Source organism: Crocodylus siamensis, chromosome 1, assembly GCF_052110815.1.
Source record: "Crocodylus siamensis isolate JL-2025a chromosome 1, ASM5211081v1, whole genome shotgun sequence".
In the NCBI taxonomy this organism is placed as follows: Eukaryota; Metazoa; Chordata; order Crocodylia; family Crocodylidae; genus Crocodylus; species Crocodylus siamensis.
Genome location: NC_143395.1, coordinates 159838397 through 159861367, shown reverse-complemented (window position 1 = coordinate 159861367; position 22971 = coordinate 159838397).

Below are 22971 nucleotides of genomic sequence, written 5' to 3'. Positions count from 1 at the left end.
AAAACAGCCTGAGCCTCAACCCAAGCTCCAAAAGGTAAGCCTGCTACAAGAGGATAAGACTAGCCTCACTGTAAAGACTTTCACTTGGAAGTGTCATATTCCTTATAAATAGGCAGAAAGAAAAGCAAACCCTTCCTCGAGGACAGGGCAGATTAAGGAGCAGCTACTACAGGCTGTGCTTAGAACCCCAATTCTGGAGCTGCATGATTAGCTCATTCTCAGCTTTCACTAAAAATGGCTCTAAGCCTTAGAGATGCAAAGAAAAGCTTCCCCATGTGAGCTGGCCATCACTGGGACATGAATGAGTCTCAGCTTTGACCATTAGGTTTCAGAAACCAGAGGTGAATGCCCAGTGGCAGCTGGACACTGCCCTGGGTACCGTGGCTTTCACACCCCATTGCTCTGGTGCAAAAGCTATGCAGGGTGAGGAACAAGGGGGTCAGATCCATTTTGTTCTCCACTGCAGATGCAGCAGCCCCTATACGCCCTGTCTCTGGCATCATTTGCACAGGTTAATTTGCTGTGAAAGTACTCCCCAGACCAGGAAGGAGAGTCTAGCACCAGGAGCCCAGACTGGGTACATATGGTTTCCATCATTCAGAGACTGGGCTGTTGACTGGGCTGTTTCCATCATTCAGAGACTGAGACAGTGTGGGCTGTTGTGCTTAGATGCTATTGTGAAGAGGGAGGTATAAATACATAGCTAGAAGATACCAGAAGCAAAATAACATATCTTTGCGTCTCCCTCTGAATTTGTTCGGGTAGTACATTTAGAGATAGCAAGCATGCCCTAAACTATGGATAAATCATACATATATGACAAAATTAAGTAAGTGTATGAAAAGTCTTTTGAGAAAAGGAAAGAGAATCTAGGCCCCCTGCCCCCACTCTTTCTCGACAAGTGTCCTAAACCATAGGCTTACATAGTCTTATTCTTTTTCTCTCTGGCCACATGAGTATTGAATTATTTCTGGACAGCAGCACAGCTTCCCTCCCTTCCCTATTCTCAGGCTTGATCCCTCCCTCAGAACATGAAGGGGCTAGACCCCAAGTCCTCTGTTTCCTGTGTGGGTGACCTAGTTGCTATCTTATTACGGAAAGATAGGAAGCAGCTCCCTCCTCCTCCGCTCATGGCTGTGGCAACTGTGTGCTGTGTAGAGCTCACACTGTGAACGTCCACTGGATTAGGTCAAGCAGGGGAGTGCCTATTCTGAAAACCCCAAACAGGTGTCCATGTGAACGAAATGCTGAGCTACTCTGCCCTGCTGAGATGGTTGAAATTCTGGGCATGCACACGTGGGGAAAAATGAAGAAGTTTAGTTACCAGGGGAATGTTGCTGGTGAAAATATAGAGGCCTACAGACTTTATGTATCTAATGCATTAGATACTGGGTGTTCTGAGGGTCACACTTTTAGATTTAGGCACTGAAATCTGCCTGAGAATATGATATAGGATGAATATGATATACAGAATGAAAAAGGACTAAGCTACGTGGGTTAGCTTTCATGTGCTGAAGGCCAAGAGCACACACCTTAGCAGGTACTGCAAAGCAAATCCCTGCCTCCTTTTACCTCCAAAGGCCGCATCTACATGAGACGCTGACTGCGTAGTTGTTACTGTGTTACTGTGTAGTCATTTAGTACTTGTTTATACATATACTTGTATACAAGTATTGTATATACTTGTATACAAGTACTTGTTTATACATATACTTGGATACAAGTACTAAATGTAGTACTACAAGTCATGCCAAGGAACAGCTTTATGGAACATGATGCTGACTGTGCAGAAACTCATGACTACTGTGCAGTAGCGTTGCATCATGCATCCTGCCACATGAGGCTACTGCGCAGTAGTCACGGGCTACTGAGCAGTTAGTGTCTCCTGTAGACGCAGCCACAAAATAGTTTATCTGCCCACACCCAAAATCCCACTTTACCAACCGAAGTCCTTTTGTGGATCTGGAGCCTGGTCCTCTAACGCCAAGACCCTTGGCCTCCATTACCTGTGCTAACAAAAAACATCTGTTAGAGGGGTTAAGAATCCTTATTTTTTCTAAACAGCAGATCCCAGCTAGAGGGCAAACTGCTCATCTATATGTTGTAGTCATTATGATTCATGGAACAATCATTACCTGTTTTTAATTAAAGTATTTTTACAAAGGCTGCACATCATTTTGTAGGTAGTGAGACACCAAAAAATGAGAGAAACACGGAGAAATTTAAACCGTGGTGATTTTTTAATGAATAAAAAATGTTGACTAATTTTCTTCAGATCTTGCACATAAAGCTTTCTTTGCCCTCAGAGTAAACATAATACATATTATAGCCAAAGCAATGATCCTAGTAAAAAAGACAGAGGGTCTGAATAATGCTTTTTAAAAGAAGTGGGTTGTAATCTTTACTGTAAAGGTATTAGTTTCTTTCTATAAGTAAATAATACTGACCCTACCAACCTCATAATTTCTTGCTCAAGGTGCTTGGAAGTCTTTACTAAGCATGGGTGGTCAATTTTTGAATTTTGTTTCTCATCTGAAAGATGGTACTTGTAGTAACATGTGTCAGGTATCCAGGTTCCTGTAGTAACACGTGACATTTTTATGGAGAAATAGGAATGGTTCCTTAGTTAGAGATACAGCAAATTCTCAGAGTTCAGTGCTCTAAAGTGCATGTGCTTTGGCAGATCTATCTCTCTATTTGCCTCTCATAACCCTTTATCAACACTACCATCTTGTCTCAGCTCTTGTCTTAATTTGATTTTTACCTCAGCTGCCCCTGCTGCACTGGGTTATCTATGTTGGTGCACTGTGTTTGCTGTGGACTCAGAGGGTACTTGCCTAGTTGAGGAGAGACACCCAGTATGAAGAGGAAAATAACTTGAATCTTCTCGGCCCAGTGACAGTTGAATTGTGGAGAGAATCATTGATTTTGCATGCTCTGAGACCATTGTAAAGGGCCCATTATGATAACATCAAGGCTAGGGACAGAAGTTGAACACAAACTGGTTTAAGTGCTCAGAAACTGGTTTACACCTGTAACAGAACAGAAGTTCAGTGCATATAAACCAGCTTCAAAATGGCTGAAACTGGCTTAAGTAAACCTGGTTGACTGTAGTGTCAGACTTAATTGATTTAGGTCAAACCAGTTTATGAAACTTCTGTTCCAGACCCCTTCCTGGTTCAAGTTAAATCACAGTCCCCCAGCATCCCAGCATGCTTTGCAGCCCTGGGCTGGGCTGTGCTGTCTGCTTCAGAGAGAAGGGCTAGCCCTGCCCTCCTGCTCTCTAGGCAAAGCAGTCTGGACTGGCTGACCAAGGGCGTGGGGGTGGGAAACCTGGCTGGGTACCACAGCTGGGTCTGACTGGCGAGAAGGCTGAGGGGGGATCTGGTGGCCATCCATAAACTTACCAGGGGGGGACCAGCAGGGAATGGGAGAGTCCTTGTTCCCCTGAGCACTTCCTGGAGTAACTAGGAATAACGGCCACAAATTGACTGACAGTAGGTTCAAGCTAGACATCGGGAAGCACTGCTTCACAGTCAAGGCAGCTAGGATCTGGAACCAACTTCCAAGGGAAGTGGTGGTCACTCGTACCCTGGCGGTCTTCAAATGGAGGCTAGATAATCACCTTGCCGGGGTCGTTTGAAGCCAGCGCTCTTTCCTGCCCATGGCAGGGGGTCAGACTTGATCTGCTCAGGTCCCTTCTGACCCCACCAACTATGAAACTATGAAGGGGGGGGCAGCTCCTGCCAGACCTGTCCCTGCTGGAGCGGAGGGGGCAGGCGGCGGGGCATGGGCAGGCAGGCACAGGCAGAGGGGATGGAGGGGGGTTTAAACCCCCTCTCCCGCTAGCATGGGACCCCAGCCAGGGTCTGCTTGGTAGGGGGCTGGCAGGAGACCAGCAGACTCCACCCCTCCCACCGCTGGCAGAGACCGAAGCAAGCAGTTGATAAGGGGGAGGGGGCATAATTCCCCTCAGCCCTGCCAGGCCATGAGGGAGGGCGAAGAGGCTGGGGAACCGGGGCTGGAGGGACTGGTCCCCTGCCACCTAGGAGCACAGGGTCAAGTCCTGAAGGGTCAAGGCTGAGAAGTGGGAGGTGTTGCCAAAGACCTGATACAATCATCACACATATGTGCTGGAGATGGAGCTAAGGGAACCAGATGCTTGGGCTGATGTGATCAAAGAAAGCAGAGAACTACATTTACATGATAAAGCAGAACCTGTAAAAGGTGAAAAGGTGGGAGACTAGAATACCTAAGCAGAGACAAATTAAAAATTATTTGGGGAGACTGAGCACATGCACACACCCTCCCCCACAAACAGGCAAATTTGTGGAAGGGCCGTTGAGTGGGGAGGGCAGATCGAGGTCTCTGCAGTCAGGGAGAGTGTGGGACACAGGCAGGGGCAGGGTCTGGGGTGAATGGGGCCCTGGCTGGACCAGGTCATGGGACAATAGGAGCCCAGGCAGCTTGTCCAGGGGTGCAGGGGGGCTCCTACCACTGTGTGCACCCCGGCAGAGGCCCAAGGCGCATGTGTCCCCACAATTTGTGCATGGGGCGGAGGCGGCTGCTGCCGCTGTGGCAGCTGCCTTTGAGAGCCATATGCATCCTGCTGTGGGGCAGGCAGGGGCGCAGTGCAGCCCAGCTGCAGCGGGATACACATGGCATCTTGCTGCTCCTGGGACAGTGGCAGCTGCCTCTGCCCTGTGCACAGACTGAGGGCACATGTCTCAGACTGTCCCATGACCCAGCCCAGCCATGGCCCCATTCATCCCACCCCTGAATCTGCCCCACTCCTTCCCTCAATGTGGGGGCCTCAATCTGCCCCCCTCCCCCAAGCCTCTTTGCCTTCACAGAATAGATAGACTTATACTTGCCTTCTGTGCTGGGCAGTCAGTGATCCATGTGTCAGACTGTGATCCTGGCTGCATGTGCACCCCTCCCCACTCCTGCTACAGCTGCCCAGAGCCCGCAGCTGGGCTGCCTTGCAGCCCTACCCGCTGCCCTGCACTTGGGGGAGCTAAGCCTCATTAGCCCCAGCTTTCCACCACCTATGCGTGAGAGTCCTGCCAAAGGTGCTATAGGTGACAAGCATACTAATGTCAAGGCACCTGAGGGGCAGAAAGGGGTGCAAGTACACCTCTACAAACCCAAGTAGAGATGAGGCCTGTAGGATCTCCACTCCAAAACCTAAGACCACCTGCTGGTTCCCCAAGAAGGACTTTCTGAATACCTTGCTGTAAGGAGACACACTGCCTTCAGGATTACTTAAGACTTGTGCAAGGCTTTCTCTTGTCTTTTTGGTTTATTACCTTCCATTTTGTTAGATTAAGTTGTGTGCACTCTCACTGTGTTTTACTGGGCTGTATCTTAGCTTAGGCAAAAATTTTTGGTTGTTCTTTGTTGTGTGTTTGAGGTTACAAATTGCTGTGTTTGATACATGGTCGCTTCAGAAAAAGGACTATTCTTGTTCAAGCTTTTATTAATTCAGTGCCAATATCTTTTCCCCCACCCACTCCCTCCTCAGCCTGGCAGGAACTGCCCTTCCCTGCCTTGAGCAAGGTGTGGGGTGGGGGCAGAAGCTTGGCAGGCACTGTCCCCTGCCCAGGCAGACCTGGGTTGGGGTGTTGGGGTCCTGTATGGGCCAGGGAGCAAACCTAATCCCCCACCCTCCAGTGTGCTGACCCTGGGTTGGGGCCTGGCCATGCCCCTTCCGCTCAAGCAGGGAGGAGGGAAAAGCCTTGGAACTTCAGTCCCTTCCCTTTGGCAGTGGGTGGGAGGTGTGCTTTAGCACCCCCCAGCTTCTGGCCTGGGTCACTGGAGGCATGTGGCTGCATTTCTTGAATCAAAAATGTCTGTTCACTTGCTTCTCAGATTAATCTCTGCAGCTTAGACTAACCTGCAAAGACTGAGTTGATTCAGCCTTAAGCTTTTTGACTGTCTGTACTTAGCCCAAGAGACCAGAGCAGAAGTCAGTCAAGAACATAAGAAGTGTCATACTGGATAAGACCAATGGTCCGTCTAGCCATCTAACAGTGGCAAGTAGTAGATATTTTAGAGGCAGGGTATATGAATAAGACATAACTAGAGCAGGGTTTGGCAACCTACAGCCTGCAGAATCTTTGGATCCAGCCTGCAGAACCGTGGCATGCTATGTGGCAGCTGGGTGCCTGGGCTGTAGCGGAGAGGGAACTCTCCCTTCACCAAGCCAAAGCTGAGTGCCTGGGGCTCTGCCCTATGTGCTGCACTAGAGCAGCACGGGTTCCAGTGGAGGGGGGCTATCCTTGCGCTGCACCAAAGCTGCGCAGCAGGGAGAAGCAGTGGAGACAGTGAAGCCTAAGTACCTGCCTGCCTCAAACCTGAGCTGGGTCATTTTGGGCCCCTACCAGAAAACATTGCTGATTTCAGGTCTAGCGTATGCATCTCCTGTTGCTCCCTCCCTGTATGGCATCCAGCATTATTGGTTTAGGGATGTCAGAGGACTGCTGTATTTAAAGGCTCCTGATGGACCTGTCCTCTGTAAATATGTCTAATTGCTTTTCAAACCTAGTTATACTGTCTCCCTCTAAAACTTCCTGTGGCAATGTGTGAAAAAAAAAAGTACTTCCTCTTGTTTGTTTTAAGCCTACCTCCTGATAATTTTGGTTCATGTGCCCAAAAAGATCTTTTACCAACAAATGCCAACGTCCGACTACCAAATGTGATGGGCTCTGCAAAGTTCCTTTTTTAGGTGTATCAAGGAGAAAAAGGAGGCAACTGGGGAATTACAGGCTTAAAGAAAAGGAGGCCCCCAATACCTTTGGTTGAGCCTCTACCTTTTATTTTGCAGACAATTTCTTTCACTCCACAGGCCTCAGAGACATACAACCACATCTTTCCAACCAGCATCTGATCCTGAGTTGATTTTTCTGTGACCTGGATGTGATGTACATACACCCTATTATACTGAGATTTGGATCCCAGTCTCCAAACCTCAGGGAGTCCTTCCCCTCCCCATGAGACGCTCTCCCCCATAACTTGGACCAGAACCCACCAAACCACAGCTGGCCTCCCCTTTGCCATTTCTCCAGGTTAAAAAACAAAGCAGTTGCCCTGAAATGTACATTTCAAAAATGGAATTAATAATAGATGGATGATGGTCATAATGAGAAGCCAGGGCACTGCTAATGGGTTCTAGACAAGGCTCCCAGTAGATGGGGCTGGAAATGTATGTAGTGAGAGGCCCAATATGGAAGCAGGCATGTAGCAGAGTGGGAACCTTGCTGAAATCACTCCAGTGATTAAAAGAAAGAAGCTCTCTGGACTCTGCCTGACTGTCATGCCAGCTGTGGTAGGAGTATAAATACATGGGAAGGTGCGGGGACAGCAATTGTCCTGGTCCACTATTTGCTTGGAGACAAATGAATGGCCCCATGCCCTCATGGGGCATATGTTCCTTATGGTAGGGCACCTTCCCCCCAGGGCACCCATTCCACAGCAGGGACCACCGAGACTGTCTTAACATTTTGCTCCTCTACCTGTGCTGCTGCAGATAGGGTAAGATGTTGGCTGCTAGGAACCCTGCTGATGCCACACATTGATGTAGTGGGTGTATATGTTATAGGTCCTCATCCCTGTGCCAGTTCCCAGAGGAATGAGTCTGGGAAAGCAAGACTGCTTTAGTTCAAACGTTAGCTCTCCAACCAGCAATGACAGAAGATGGGTAGCTTAATAAAGCCAGATGTGTTATAATAAAGGTGGGGACATACTGCGGTGCTGCTAAGATGCTGGTCTTTATTACCTGGAACCAGTCACATGGCATAGGCCAGGATTATGAGAGACTGCACCCCATGGTATGATGGCATCAGTGGCAGCTGCCCCCAGTGTCACAACTTCACTCTGTCTTTTCTCTTTAAAAACATATGAAAACAAAATATATCAGCCAAAAAAAACCCCACATCAGACAAATAGCTTTGTCACTCGGACATATGTAGAGCCGACTGGACACCTCTCAGTTCCCACCACCTCTGTCCTGCAGTGGCTTCCCAGCCACATTCCCTCATGCTCATGTTTTCTGTACAGTTGTTGCACTCAAGTTTTTTGTGGGGGAAAGCAAACCCCAACTTCACTGGGCTTGGAAAGGGGTGGAAAGTGTTGTAGGTTAGCTAGGGTGTCTAGCAATATGGGCTAATACCGCTGGCATGGAGCCCTGCCTTGGTTTTGCCCAGAATACTGCCACAATCACCAAATTAAAGGTAAAGAAATATAACATTTATTAGCAACAATAATAATACTCATACAAATCTACTAGTATATATACATTTACTTTACAAGAGACACCACAGCTTCTGCAGCCAGCAAACAAACTAACACTCAGACATGCTCACATGTACTAAAGACCCCCCTATGGGTTTGGTAACTCCACAGGTAATACAGTAGGCTCAAGCTCTTCTCCTGTCTCATCAGGGAGAATAAGGCATCTCAGGACTCTCTCTTCTCACTATGGAGACAATTAATCCTTGGGTAAGAGAATGGAAATGTTCTTCTGATAGGGCTCTGAAGCCCTTCTCTCTTTGCTATCATCCTAGAGTAGCTGGACTACTCCAACATCCTTAACCAACACGCTCTTCTCACCAGTACGGAGACGCAGGCCTTACCCTTACAAAGAGATCCCCAGATCTCCAGAGGCACACAAGGACACCAGAACGTAGCACCGATGGAGATCACCACTCTCCCAAAAAACATATCTTTGCCTATATCTGCATGTAAAACCATTCGCAGCTCGCAGTGCTGGCCCTTTGTTACATGCTCCTGCTATGGCTGCAACGCTTCTTATTACGCCACTCAATGTCACCCAATCAAATCGTGTTGCCATTTGTCACTCATACAATTTTTCATGTTACTTGCTCTCAATCAAGGGGACTGCTTGCATTTACTTCAGGATTCTTCCCACCAATTGTTATGGTACTACTTGCACATGCCTGCTTCTCCTAAATGGGTCAACAGGTGAAAAAGTTACTTCTTCCAGAGGGTTCCACTATGCATGCACACACCTCATGGTACTGAAATTTTATCAGCCTACACAGTCCCATTACAACCTGGAATCATAGAAAATTAGGGTTGGAAGGGACCTCAGGAGGTCATCTAGTCCAACCCCCTGCTCAAAGCAGGACCAGCCCCAACTAGATCATCCCAGCCAAGTCTTTGACTAGCTGGGTCTTAAAAACCTCCAAGGATGGAGATGCCATCACCTCTCTTGGTAACCTGTTCCAGTGCTTCATTATCCTCCTTGTGAGAAAGTTCTTCCTAATATCCAACCTGACCCTCCCTTGCTGCAACTTGAGACCAGTGCTCCTTGTTCAGACTGCTCAGTTGCTGAAATGGGTTCATCACCTCATTTGGTTGACCTACCCTTGTTGTAGCTTCTAAAGGAACTGCATCTTAGGTGTTTTAACCTCTTAGTGAGGATAACCCAAGAGCAAGAACACTCAGTGATGGGCAGGACCTGAGTCCATGTGAGACACCTACTCAGGGCTAGCGCATGAATTGCCCATTGTATGCCTCTGAGCTCATGATACAAAGAGCAATGGGGTAGGCCATGTTACTTCTGTTGTTCACATTACAGTAGTGCATGGATGTCTCGCTCTTCCTTTTATACTACACTGACAATATTTTTATTCACGTTCTTCTCACAAACAGTTCTTTCACCCCATTTTCTTCTGACAGATCTTGAAATCTGACCGACGCCAGTGGGCAGCATGTTGGTGTCTTCTATCAGTAAAGATGATGGAGTTGCTCTGGGGTTTACCTGATTTTGGCTCAGGGTCCCTCTCCAGGACAGCTCCAGCCTCACTTTTCATCTTGGTTTTGCTTCCCTTTGCAGTGCTTTTTCTGTGAGGGGCATTAAATGAACCTCAGGGCAAGGCAGAGGTTGGAATTAAGCTTTGCAGCTTCTCTTTCGGTAACCTGCTTTGGTGCAATGAAGAGAGATGTCCAACAGATGGTGCTTGAACCTTCTGGCCTGGAGTGTATTTCCCATAAAGCCTGGGATATTCAATTCAGAGCTTTCTCTGAAGAGTGGGATGCACCTTGGCTTAGTGAGTGAGGAAATGGAGGCAAGAGACCTGTTTAGAGAGTGCTGTGGGACAAATACATTCCTGAATGAGTCCTAGAGGAATTAAGCATCACTCCTCTCACAAGAATTCTTTGTCTGGGCCTAATTGGTGCATAGGGTACCCCTACACATTATTAGCTTTCCTCAGGAGATTCCTGATCTTGCATCTCAAACAGCAGCAGTGTGAGTTGCAGCGGGTATCAGATTGTTCCTTTGGGGCACAACAGGCAGGAGAACAGAGAGTATCTTGTGCCCCAAACTAATCCTTGCTCTACAATCTTCCAACTTCTGTCCCTCCCTGGTTTTCCTGCTTTGTCATGGCTCTGTCTAGGGAGCACTTCTGATGAAGGAGGTGAGGTGCAGAGGGTTAAGACATGTCCCTCCCCAAGACAGTATCAACCAGCAACATGGATCTCTCACTACATTAAGCCACGATCCTGGCTCAGCTTGTATCACTCTTGGCTTGCCCATTTGACTGCAATGCTAGATTTGTCTCTAAACTAGTAGTTTTCAACCTTCTTTCATTTGTGGACTCCTAAAAAATTTTGAATGCCGGTGCAGACCCCTTTGAATTGTAAGTGTGGGTATTCACATACTTTTGATCCACATCTTTCACGGACCCCTTAGACATAGTTTATGAACCCCCAAGGGTCCATGGACCGCTGGTTGAAAACCACTGCTCTAGACAGGGAGTTTGCTGCTCACGTCTTTTCAATCTCCATTCCATCCACATGCCATGCAGAGAACAGGATTGGTTGCAACTGTGAACTGGGGCCCACTGGACATTAGAATTGTCTCCAGGCCTGGGTAGGGCTGGTTGTGATGCTGTACATGGGGATTTTGGAGTGGCATCACAGAGTGCCCAATCTGGGAGTCACAGTGCTAACCATTCTACAGTCACTTCTCCTGTAAGCTCCAGCGCTTTCTTCCAGCATGCATCAGGAATTGTGCTCTTCTCAACCTTTTTGGAATGATGCTGGTACTTACCCCTGGGTTTTACTACAACATCATGCATCATTCACTTCCTTTCTGTTTTTGTGTGTGAAAGATGAAACTTAGCCCCTGTGATTGAGTTTCGCTTTGAGATTTAGATTTGGTTTGAACCCAACTTCCAAATCAAAACTTAAGAGGTGAGAAACCCACAAGAGCCAAAACCAAAACAAACCAGGGGAATAAACTCCCACCCTCTACCTCCCCTGTGCAAAATGAAATTTCTTTTCTACCTAGGAGAACTTTTACAATCTTTGAATTCTCCTCAGTCTGAAGAAGGATTTTGTATCCAAATGTTTACAAAGAAAGATTTTTTTTTCTACTATTTAGTTGGTCTAATAAAAGATACCACCTCTGACCCAAGAGCTTTGTTTATCTCTGTTTCTTAGACCAACACAGCAATAACTTCTGTACTATTCATTCCATCCAGAAAGAGTACAGACCAACTACAGATGCTCCCTCAGCCTGACGAAGGGTATTTGTACCCGAAAGCTTGCAAAGAACAATTTTTCCAACTATTTGAGTTGGCCTAATAAAAGATATCAGATTTACCCAAAGAACCTTGTCTATCCCTGAAACATGGAAGATATGATATCTAGCCATTTGGAAATGTAGACTTCATTGCTAACTGTGATGGAGGGTGTCTCAAGGCTGGGTCACGATTTCAGCCCGCCCGCCTGTCTCTGGGCTAACTACCTGTCATGCCTTGATGGTAATCGTTATGAGAGATGTCACTAAGGCGGGAGGCTACCCATTGCTTTCCCTGGTGACAAGGGCACACACAACTCTGACCTTCCCTTATTGTGTCCCATGCCTTGCAGATGACAACCTAAGTTGATGAATAGTTCCAGCCTAAAGCTGGGGCAAATTCTGACCCTTGCAGGGCCTCTAACATTCAACACATGCACTCTGCCCTCCACCAGGCCTCTTTCACACCATCTTCTCTCACAGGGCCTCTTGTACTCCGCCTGCTGTCACCAGGCCTCTCACTTCCCAGACCACTATCAACCTGCCTTATACCATGAAGCATGTCAGGTTCCCCCTCAGGCCCTACTCTATATGGCACTTTGGGCTTTGCTACTCACTCTCCAGCCAGGGTACATGCAGCACTTCAGGCCATCTGCTAACAGACCTTACTCTACATGACCCACAGCCTTATGCCATACTCCAGGCTGAACGCAGCCATTGGCCCCTCTCATGCACAGCACTTTGGGCCACCAATGTGTACCCTACTCTATGTGGGCCTTCCCCTTCACTGGGGCTGCACTCTCTCTGCCCCCTCACTGAGGCCACCAGGGTCTTTCACCCTATAGGGCTCAGGTGCTTCTCCCAAGCATGCCTGGCCCTCCTAATGCTGAGGTCTTTCACCATGTGAGCTCTGGTATCTCTTTCTAGGCGTGCCTGGCCTCATACCGTTGGGCTCTTTCACCCTACAGGCTCAGTGTGAGGGAGTGGGGCCTAGGAGCGGCCGTGAACTCCCTAGCACCCCCCTACTGTCACTTAAGGTGGACTCAGCACCCTCTGTTTCTCGCCCGCCACATCTTTGCTGGTAATAAGTTTAGATGGGAGGCTGCCTCTATCCCCTGGTGAACGGTGCGTGTTACTACCCCTGCTCCATAAGGGGTGCCTCAGCGCACCCTTGCCTTAAGGGCAGTGCGTGCCTCCTACCTCCCCTTTAGCACGCTCCAAGCCTCGCAGCTGTTCTCTGGACGTTGTTTGGTCCCTTGCCCTCTGGCGCCCTCTCTGGCACCCCTGGGCCTATCACGCCCTGGTGCCCCTCTCTGGCACCCCTGGGCTTGCCACACTCTTGGCGCCCCGAGGCTGTCCTGCCCCGGCACCCCTCTCTAGAACTTCTGTTGTTACCAGTGTCCCTGGGCCTGGCATGTAGCTGCCGCCCTGCTACCGGCGCCCCTGGGCCTGTTGCGCCCTTGGGCCACCACTCAGCCTGCTGCCCCACTCTGGGGCCTATGCCGCACTTCCCGTGCTGAGGCTACAACCCCCACTCACCGAGCACCTCTCCGGCACTCGTCCGCTGTGCCGACTGATGCACACGCTCTGTGACCCCCGCTGGGCACCAGGAGCCCCCAAGCCACTGGGGCGCTCCTGTGAGGCCTCCTCACGCCCCTACAGCCTCACCCAGTCCTCCGGTTCTAACCATAAATAAACCAAACAGTCAGCCAGCCGGCTACAACACAACAAAAGGCCTACCGGCTTATAATCCAAACTTCACCCAGTGCTAACTCTCAGTCATACTGCTGTCCGTACTCTCTCTCTCTCTCTGCCCCCTCGCATCATTGCAGCCAGTCAAACCACCATCAATGACCCTGCTGCTCAGCTCTCCCACCGAGCTGCAGCTCCTGCAACTGGTAGAGGGGAACTGCTGCTAGGCCCTGGCCTGAGCTGTTATAAAGGGCCTGGCCCTGCCCCCTTCCGGTCACCTGACTGGCTGGTTGCCATAGCAACCCACAGCTGCACTGTCCTGCTGATTGCCATGTCTCCTTCCACTTATCTAAGGCACAAGACACCTCAGTGCTCCTGTGACACTCAGGTGCCTCTCTCTAGCCCTATGCCTGTCCCTACCTCAGGGTGACCCACCAGGATGTGGGGGCTGGGGTTTTAAGGCACCCCTACCCCTCTTTCACTGTGGAGGTAACTGGCCTGGCATTTCTGGGGGACTGTCCCACTACAAACAGCCCCACCAGACATACCCAGGACCAGGAGTCTCCTTCTATCCCCATAGCTCCTTCCCTTACTTCCCAGATGTTCCAAGCAGCAGCCCAGCCAGGTCATAGAATCACTGAGTTGGGAGGGACCTAGACAGATCATCGAGTCCGACCCCCTGCGATGGGCAGGAAGGAGCACTGGGGATGGGAGGGGTCATAAGACCCCAGCCAGGTGCCTATCCAGTCTCCTCTTGAAGATCTCCAGGGAAGGTGAGAGCACCACCTCTCTGGGAAGCCTATTCCAGGCTCTGGCCACCCTTACAGTGAAGTAGTTCTTCCTAATATCTAACCTAAAACTATCCTCCCTCAGCTTGTGGCCATTGTTCCTGGTGACTCCAAGGGGGGCCCTGGTGAACAGACTTCCCCCGAGTCCCTGCTGCTGGCCCCTGATAAGGTTGTAGGCAGCCACAAGATCCCCCCTCAATCTCCTTTTGCGGTGACTGAAGAGATTCAGGTCCCTCAGCCTCTCCTCATAGAGCTGGCCATGGAGGGCCTCAACCATACGAGTGGCCTCCTCTGGACCCTCTCCAGGTTCCCCACGTCCCTCTTGAAGTGCGGCACCCAGAACTTTGCCCCACAGCTTGGTGTCATCAGCAAACTTGAACAGGGTGCTCTCCACACCCTCGTCCAGGGTTGCTAATGAAGATGTTGAACAGCACCGGTCCAAGGACCAAGCTCTGGGGGACTCCGCTGCCCACACCCTCCCAGATCGACATTGACCTGTCCAACACCACCCTCTGGATGCACCCCTGGAGCCAATTTGCCACCCATGTGACCGTGCATTTGTCAAAGTCCCTCAGCTTGCCCACCAGAATTGGGTGGGACACTGTGTCGAAGGCCTTCCGGAAGTCCAAGATGACGACATCAACTTCCTCCTTCATATCTAAGCTCTTTGTTACCTGGTCATAGAAAGAGACCAAGCTAGTCAGGCAGGATCAGCCTTACACGAACCCATGCTGGTTACCCCTCAACATCGCTTCCCCTGCAGGGCTCTCACAAATGTGGCCCTTGATAATTTTTTCAAAGACCTTCCCCAGGATAGAAGTGAGGCTGACTGGCCTGTAGTTGCCAGGCTCTTCCTTCCTCCCCTTCTTGAAAATAGCGACCACATTGGCATTTTTCCAGTTCTCAGGGACTTGGCCCAGGCACCAGAAGTCCTCGAACAGCCATGCCAATGGCTCTGCAATGACACCAGCCAATTCCCTCAGCACCCACGGATGAAGGTCATCCGGGCCCGCTGACTTGGATACACCTAAGTCCTCCAGGTAATCCTTAACTAGGTCTGAACTAACAGTCGGGGGACTCACATCCTTCCTGGGCCTCTCTACGCTATCACCCGAGAGCACCCAATTGTCAGCAGACAGGTGCATGGAGCCAAAGAACTTGTTGAAGAGTTCTGCCTTCTCTCGCACGCCCATCACCGACTGCCCTGCCCTGCCTCATAGGGGTCCAGTGTTACCCCGAGGTGTTGCTCTTTCAGCTGTCAGCAGCAGGCCGCTGCTCCACTCAGAGGGCCTGGGTCAAAATGGAGGCTGCTCCATCCCACTCTTCCAATACCAGGGCCCTCCTGTGGTCATGTGCTAGCTTCATCAAAGCTAGCCCACACCCGCCAACTGCCCTACTGCAAACATTAAAGTGGTAGGCACTAAAGGTACTCTGCCACACTAACCAAGAAAAAATAAATGTTCACCTCCTTGTCTGACATTGGACACCTCCAGGGACGATGCCTGCCTAATCTGCACATCACAGAGCAACACTCCTACAAAGGGACTCTGAGGTACCCAGGAGAATAAATTTCCACCCTGTACCTGCCCCGTGCAAAATTAAGTTTCCTTTCTATCTTGGAGAATTTTTACAATCTTTGAATTCTCCTCAGCCTGAAGAAGGGTGTTTGTACCCAAAAGCTTGCAAAGAAAGAATTTTTGGGGGGTACTAATTATTTGGTCTAATAAAAGATATCGTCTCTGACCCAAGAGCTTTGTTTAAAACCAAAACAAAGGCATACATGAAACCTTAGGATCAAAACCACCAAATTCTTCATAGCTGTAATATTTTGATTTCTTACTGAGCAACAGATGAGACTCCAGCCCACTTAGAGAAGTGGTTCTCAACCTTTTAGACTCAAAGTACCCCTTGTTAGACTCAAGGCACCTCTCCGTAACTTCTGTGAATTGAATGGCACCCCATTACGAAAACAAATATATTGATTACAGTGCTTATCTTCTTGCAGAGGGGCAAGGTAGTGGGGGTGGGGAAATAGTCAGGCAGGGACAGCCTCAGCCTGCCCTTACTTCCTTATCCCTTCACACTTCTTGCAGCATTCTTCAAAGGTTCCCACGGTACCCCAGGGTACCTCAGCACCCTGAGAATCACTGGCTTAAAGCATGGGCGACTGGTGCCTCCTGAGTCTGGGGGGGGGCACCTGTAGATGCCGCCAGCAGTATTGGTGGCAGGGGCAGAGCTGGCAAGCACCTCCAGATGCCGCCAGTGGCATTGGCAGCAGGGATGGCCCTGTCGGGGGTGTATATGTCCCCCCATGGACTCCCTATGTCCCAGGCTCCCTAAGCCTATGGCTTAGATCATGATACCAGGAACCAGGAAGCATAACTTCTAGTCCTTTGTCTTCCACCAATCTCTTGTGTCACCTTCAGTGAATCACTCTTTCTGCACCTTAACTTGCTAGTTTAGGGATATTACTGCTATTTATCCACTGGTGGAAAATATTTTGCTGTCTTTGAATGAAAGTCAGACTGGGCAGATTCTGTAACCCATAAGGCAATTAAGGAGCAATATCCCAAAAGCCAATGGGAACACTTGTGGGAGCAGTGGTCCTGCGCAGGTAAGGGCTAGGACAGACAACAGTCACTGTAGCCACAGTAGTATATCTGATATCAGTTTTGTACACTGGTGTAAACTAAACGAGTTTCAGAGCAGACAGGCTGTAGCCAGATTCCCAAGTAGCAGGATGTGCTATTATAGCACCATGCCACAAGAGGGCAAGGTGCAGGAAATAGCTTGTTTGCCTATAGTAGGAAGGGGCAATTATTTTGGCTGGAGGGTTATTTAACAAGTTTTGGTGAATTGTTGAGAGCCACACAAATAAAATTAACAGTGAAGTTATCATTTTAACAAATTATAGATATAAAAAAATCCAAATCATATGTTAAAAGTCAAACATCTACTATAAAATATTTTAATTGTAGTTCAAAAATATTTTTTGTCGTGATTTATGTTCATTTCCTAGCCCCCTGGATCTGCTTCCATGTCCCCTATGATCTGGGAGTGCCTGTCCTGTTATGATGTTATCCCCCTCCCCCAGGGAACAGCACCCTTCTTGCACCCATTTCACAACCAGGCAAAGTGAGGCTTAGAGGTTTGCTGACTGTTCCAAGGTCACACAGAGTAGCCATAGCAAAGCTGAGCCCACATCTCCTTGGTCCCATCCTCATCCACCCTCAGCAGGGGGCTGAAATGCCCCAAACTTCGCAATATTATCTTGATCCTAAACTCTTTCTCCTCTTCCAGATCTACTGGGCTGGAGACATAAGCTTCTCCTTGTACCTCCCCAGCTTCTCTGCTGGGGCTCTGATCCCCTTCCTTCTCCCTCCTTCCCCAGCCATGAGCCTGCCCCAGCCCTATCCTGCAGGATGGGGAAGATGAAGCTGACTTGGGATCTGGGCATGTGGGACAGCCACGCTGCGAGCACCCTCAGCACCACCACAGGCTCCCAAGCCACAGAGAGACAAGGTGCTGCCAGCCCAGCCCGAGTGGCAGGCCAGGGACTGAGCACAGCTCAGGGTGGGCAGGTGGGCAGGGCTGCTTCCACCCAGGGTCCCCCACAGCACCAGCATAGGCCTGAGTCAGAGCTGCGGGGGCCGCGGCACAGCTTGCCCAGGGCCTACCTTGTGATGCTGGTGGGCAGGCAGGCAGGACTGCTTCCACCCAGCATCCCCTGCAGCACCAGCAGAGGCTGGAGCCAGAGCCACTGCTCACACTACCCATCTCTGGGCTGGATAGAATCAATTGGTGGGCTGCATACAGCCCACAGGCCATATTTTGCCCACCCCTGACCTATAGCCAACATCTTCCCCCAATCTACCACTGATTCTGGGAGGAAAATTCTACACTGGATTGAGTGAACTTGCCCTGGTTTGGGGGTTTATGTCATTTGTTTCTCCTTTTTTTTTGCCTTGATATAAAGGCTAATTATACTGGGAGAAATAACTCTCCTGTTCAGTCCCTGTATAAGCAGCGGGAGCAAGTTTATACTACTCATCTTAAATAAATCATAGGATTACACACAGGAGTTTTTACCTGTAGTTTTGTCCCTATGTACAGAGAATATAGCCAGAACAATCTAGACCAGGGGTTGGCAACATTTTTAGCCAGAGTGCCAAAATCACCCCAACCTCCGCCTATGCCTCAACTTGGTGTGCCAGAGATGGGGGAGCTGCAAGGGGCCCAATCCTCATTGCTGGCAGTGGCGCATGCTTCCAGGTGGATAGTGAGGAAGGGGCCAGGGTTACCCTGCCCCAGCTCCTTCCCTGCCGTGTGCTGTGAGCCGTGCATGTACTGTCTGCCACCACAGAGCTGGTGTTGGGGCTCTGGAGCCCAGCACAGCTGTTTGCAGCCTCCTGGCTGCCTTCCACAGCTGGCCTGGGCTCTGGGCAGTTGTAGGAGATGGCTGGAAGGCTGCAAACACCTGTGCTAGTCTGTGCAGGCCCAGCACCAGCTCTGTAGCAGTGACAGGTGCACATGTGCCTCTGGGTGGACTGTGGGGAGGTGCCATGGTTGTGCTGCCCCAGGCCCTTTCCCAGCCATGTGTCCAGAGGTGCACGCACAGCTGCTGCAGCCATGGAACTGGTGCCAGGGCTGCAGAGCCTCATGCAGCTGTTTGCAGCCTCCTGGCTACAGCCAGCCTGGGCTCTGGGCAGCTGCTGGGAGAAGCTGCCCAGAGTTGAGGTCGGCTGTGGCGTGCTGAGGAAAATGTCCTTGCGTGTCATCCTCTCGCACACATGCCAGGGATTACCGATTCTTGATCTAGACACTCTTAGTACTTGCTGAAATAAGAGTCTATGTGAGAAAGGACTGTGGAATCAGACCTGGTGTCAGGACAAATATTATTACTATTATTGGTCTGTCTCAGATTCAGGCCTTGTCATAAAGGCCCTGCCCTTTACTTTTGCATGTTTCATTAGCAGTACTGGCCCTGCAGTCATGTTAAACCCTAGCCCAATACTGAACCTGTTGCACTGATTTTATCACTGTTGTTCTGCGCCCTATTGGGCCAGTGCAGGGTTAGACGGAGGCTGTCAAGTGTCCACCTGTCAGATGGCAGGTTCTGTAGTATCTGGCAGACTCTTTGGAACAGTTGTTATTTTATCCCTTGCTCTGCCCTGAAGCAACCAGCTGGGCTCTGGAACTGCCTATCTGGCTTCCTGGAAGGAAATATGAGCAAGGCCAGTCCAAGCCCAGTGCAGCCCAAAAACAATCAATTTTTGTAACAAAAAATTACAGTCATACCCTGTAATTTTAGCTGCCTGAGTGTAGCCCATTCTCCTTATTCAGGGAAAGTGCCTAATTTTGGCTCCAAGGCCTAAACTAGGAGCAGCAAAACCTTCAGGAGCTGGTCGTATCCAACCAAGAGAATCCTTTGCAGTGACATTCATCAGAATAAGAAAACAAACGGGGGCTTTCAGGCTTCAGGGCATAAGCTGATTACCAGCAGGGAGTCAAGAATAATTCTTGCCCAGTGTAATATAGTATTGTTCACATTTGTGGAGGCTTTATGCCTGCCTCTGGTATTTGGTATTAATCTTTGTTGGAAGCAAGATGCTGGATTAGCTGGACCAGTTGTCTGGTTCAGTATTCCTGTGCTCCTGTGTATGTGTAATACACAGCAACAAATACCTAAGCCAGTGATTCCCAGCCAGGATGCTATGACGTCCTTCAAGGAGGCTGCCAGGTACCACACAATGTCAGCACTGTGAGGTGTGCAAACATGATTCACAAGATATGTGAATGGAGTCCAGAGCGTTAAAAACATCCTGCCCTGTTGTGGTCTTTCTGAGTTCTTTCCAACAGATGAATTGCTCTATTATTTTTCTGGAGCCAAAAAAAAAAAAGAGTGCAAGCTAAGAGGTGGCATTTTCTGCAAGTTGCCTTGAGGCTATTGTGGGGTGCTTCAAGTTTAAAAAAGTTGAGAGCCACTGACTTAGACACAGAAATAGATCCAGGATTTTACAAAGGGGTGTGTGGGAGCAGCAAACGGTATTGCAAGAGTTTTAGCCACTAACCAGGATGGGCAGACTTTACTGTGGGGCAGCAGCTGGGGATTTTTTAAAGCCCCAAATGAGGTAAGAATTCTTCCCTTTCCCTCCCTGCTCAGAGACATGTTGCCTCCCCTCCCCTTGCCTCCTTCCCCTACCTGCCACTGCTGCTCCCCACTACCCTAGGGCTGAGAGGTGCTTCAGCTGGGCTGAGTGGGTGCTGGGCTCAGCCCAAGACAGTGGTGGGTGGGTGGCTTCTCCTTCATCCTCCCCCCGCTTGCTCCAAGGCTGGCAGGGAACACCTGCCTGCCACCACTGTCCTGGGCTGAGTCCAGCCACCATTCAGTCTGGCTGGAGTAAAACAGGAGTCTCCCTTATTTTTAGGATAGCGGGGCTAGTGGCAGTGGCAAGTAGGGGAGAGGGAAATGGGAGTGGGTGTTCCTGAAAGGGGACATGCCTCTGAGCACAGAGGGGAATGGAGGGAGGGAATTCTTACCTTCTTTGGGGACTTAAAAAAGTTCTCAGTTGCTGCTCCTGCTGTGTGATCAGAAGTGGGGTGGGGGTGGAGGAGGGAGGACGTGCCCATGCCTTTACCAGGATTTGCTAAAGTGTAGTTCTGGACCCTGATTCTGATTTCTGATCTTTTTAACCCTAGACCAGAGGTCAGCAACATATGGCCCATGGGCTGCATGTAGCTCATGGGGCTTTAGGGCTTTCCCTTTGCCTGTGCCTGTACTGAAGTTTGGCAGTGAGGAGCTGGCCCCTGATTCTGATTTCACTGGGCACATCTACACGTTCAATTAATGCATTTTAGGTAATGCACATTAAATTTAGTACCTCCATTGTGAGGTACTAGAAACATGTGCGTCGGCCTATTCTAATGCACATTAGTTAAAGAACACTTTCTTATGATGCTTTAACATGCATTAAAATAGGTTAATATCCATTAAAGTGCATGTGTAGATGTACCTGGTGTAAATTTGGAGTTTCTCTACTGGAGATATATTTGAGAATGAATCAGGCCTGTGGAGTGTGATATAAGCAGAGTACTTCTTGCATGCAGTGCACTAGATGCAGTTGTTGAAGTCCTCTGCATCCAGCACCATGTCAGGGTGCTCCACTGGAAGAAGAAAAGGTTTTGTGATGCAGCTATGGCAACTATGGTGTCCCTTTAAGAAAGATCCTTTGCTAAGTAGAGCTGAACTCAGTCCCTTTCCTGTGAAACTAAGATGTCCTTTCACTTTTCCACAGTCAGCAGTTTATCAGTTCTCTTTCCTTATCTTGTTACAGGCGTGTTGGCTGAGAACAGAGGATTGATATTTTAACTGCACAGGGCTTCCTTGCGATTCTTACGCTGGCTGAGACCTTCTCTGCATTTCAAAACTTTTCCCAGAAGGAGGTGGGGGTGAAAAGCCTGATTGGTTCAAGGGGTTGGTAATAGGCAATAGGGCCTTTCACCTAGAACTTGATGGTTTAAAGCCAGAGTATGCTGGTACTTATGGAAAATCCTGTGTCATCATTACAGATGGCCATATGGTAGCTTGTGTGAAATGTATGGGGGGTTTCCCATGAGCTCCAGCTGGCAAAAATACCCCTGTCATACTACTGTTAACACCTCTGTGGGCAAGACCACAAGTGGGGTCCAGCAGAGGCATAATGAACAGGGTTTGTGCATGGGAAAACCCTGCGGGAGAGCGGCAGGTAGGGGGGAGTTGTCACCGAGCACTGAAAAACCAGGGCAGTTCTGAGAGTGCGGTGGGCAGGGCACAGGGGTGTTCCCTACATGAGGGACTCAATACCAGTCCTCGGCTGCTGCTGCTCGTCCTGCTGCTGTGGCCGAAGCATAATCTGACTGCCCAGGCTGTTGCTCTGACAGCAGCAGTGTGGTGTCTGTGTACCCAGCAGCTGCTGAGAGAGCAATTCTGTGGAGCTGCCTTTGCTGCTATGGTGCCAACTCTGCTGTGGTGGGGGGCAAGTGTGACGCCCTTCCTAAGTTCATGCCTGAGGCTGCTGCCCCACTCACCCACCGTTAGTTATGCTACTGAGATCCAGGAGAATGGGTTATGGATGCTGGACAACCCTCTTACCCTGGGAAGGGGGATTAGGTAAGTAAGTCTTGTCACTGCTCCTGCTGTACCTGCTCTGGGGAAAGAAGACTTCTGCTGCTAGGCTGTCCATGTGGCACAAGGTCAACTGGATGAGTCAAGGGGTTGGCAAGGGGCTATGAAATCTTTCAGTCCTGGGCCAGAGGGTGAGATGGTTGCTTCATGTGATGGATCCTTCTCCTGTGTGGGCAGACTGCTAACAAATGTTCCATATAATGCCAGATACGTCTGTCTACCGGACAGAGTCCCTTTCCCCTCTCCCCCACTGCCTGCTAGATAATATGGACTTCCAGGCACTTCCAGTATGGGCTAATTCAAGCCAACAGCCTGGCAGAGAAAGGCTCTAAATCCCATTAGCAACCCTAGAGCCATTCCAGCCTTCAGACTCAGAGAGGGACTCCTTCATGAGCTCTGCCTTCCAGTATCCTGGTGGCTGGGCTCACACGATCCTGCCTGCTCAGCCTTCCTAGAAGCTCCAGTCTTTCTCTTTCCAGAACAAGGGCCTGCTGCTCCTGAAAGTAAAATAAAAGGAAATCCAAGCATTTTCTGTGTGCCAGGGGGAGGGGGGCTTGGAGAGCTGATGGGTTTCCTGGATTTCAGGCCCTACCACGTGTGTTGCTTGCTGCTATAAAGCATCACAGGCAGCAGTGTGATACTGTACAGCAGGATCAGACTGGATATGAGAGAGAAGAGTAGGGACAGTGCTAGCAGAAAACCACCTTGATGCTTCTGTTTCTAATTTTCCCTAGCTATAGAAACAGTTCCTTCTGCTGCAGGGAATGAGCTCTCCTGAA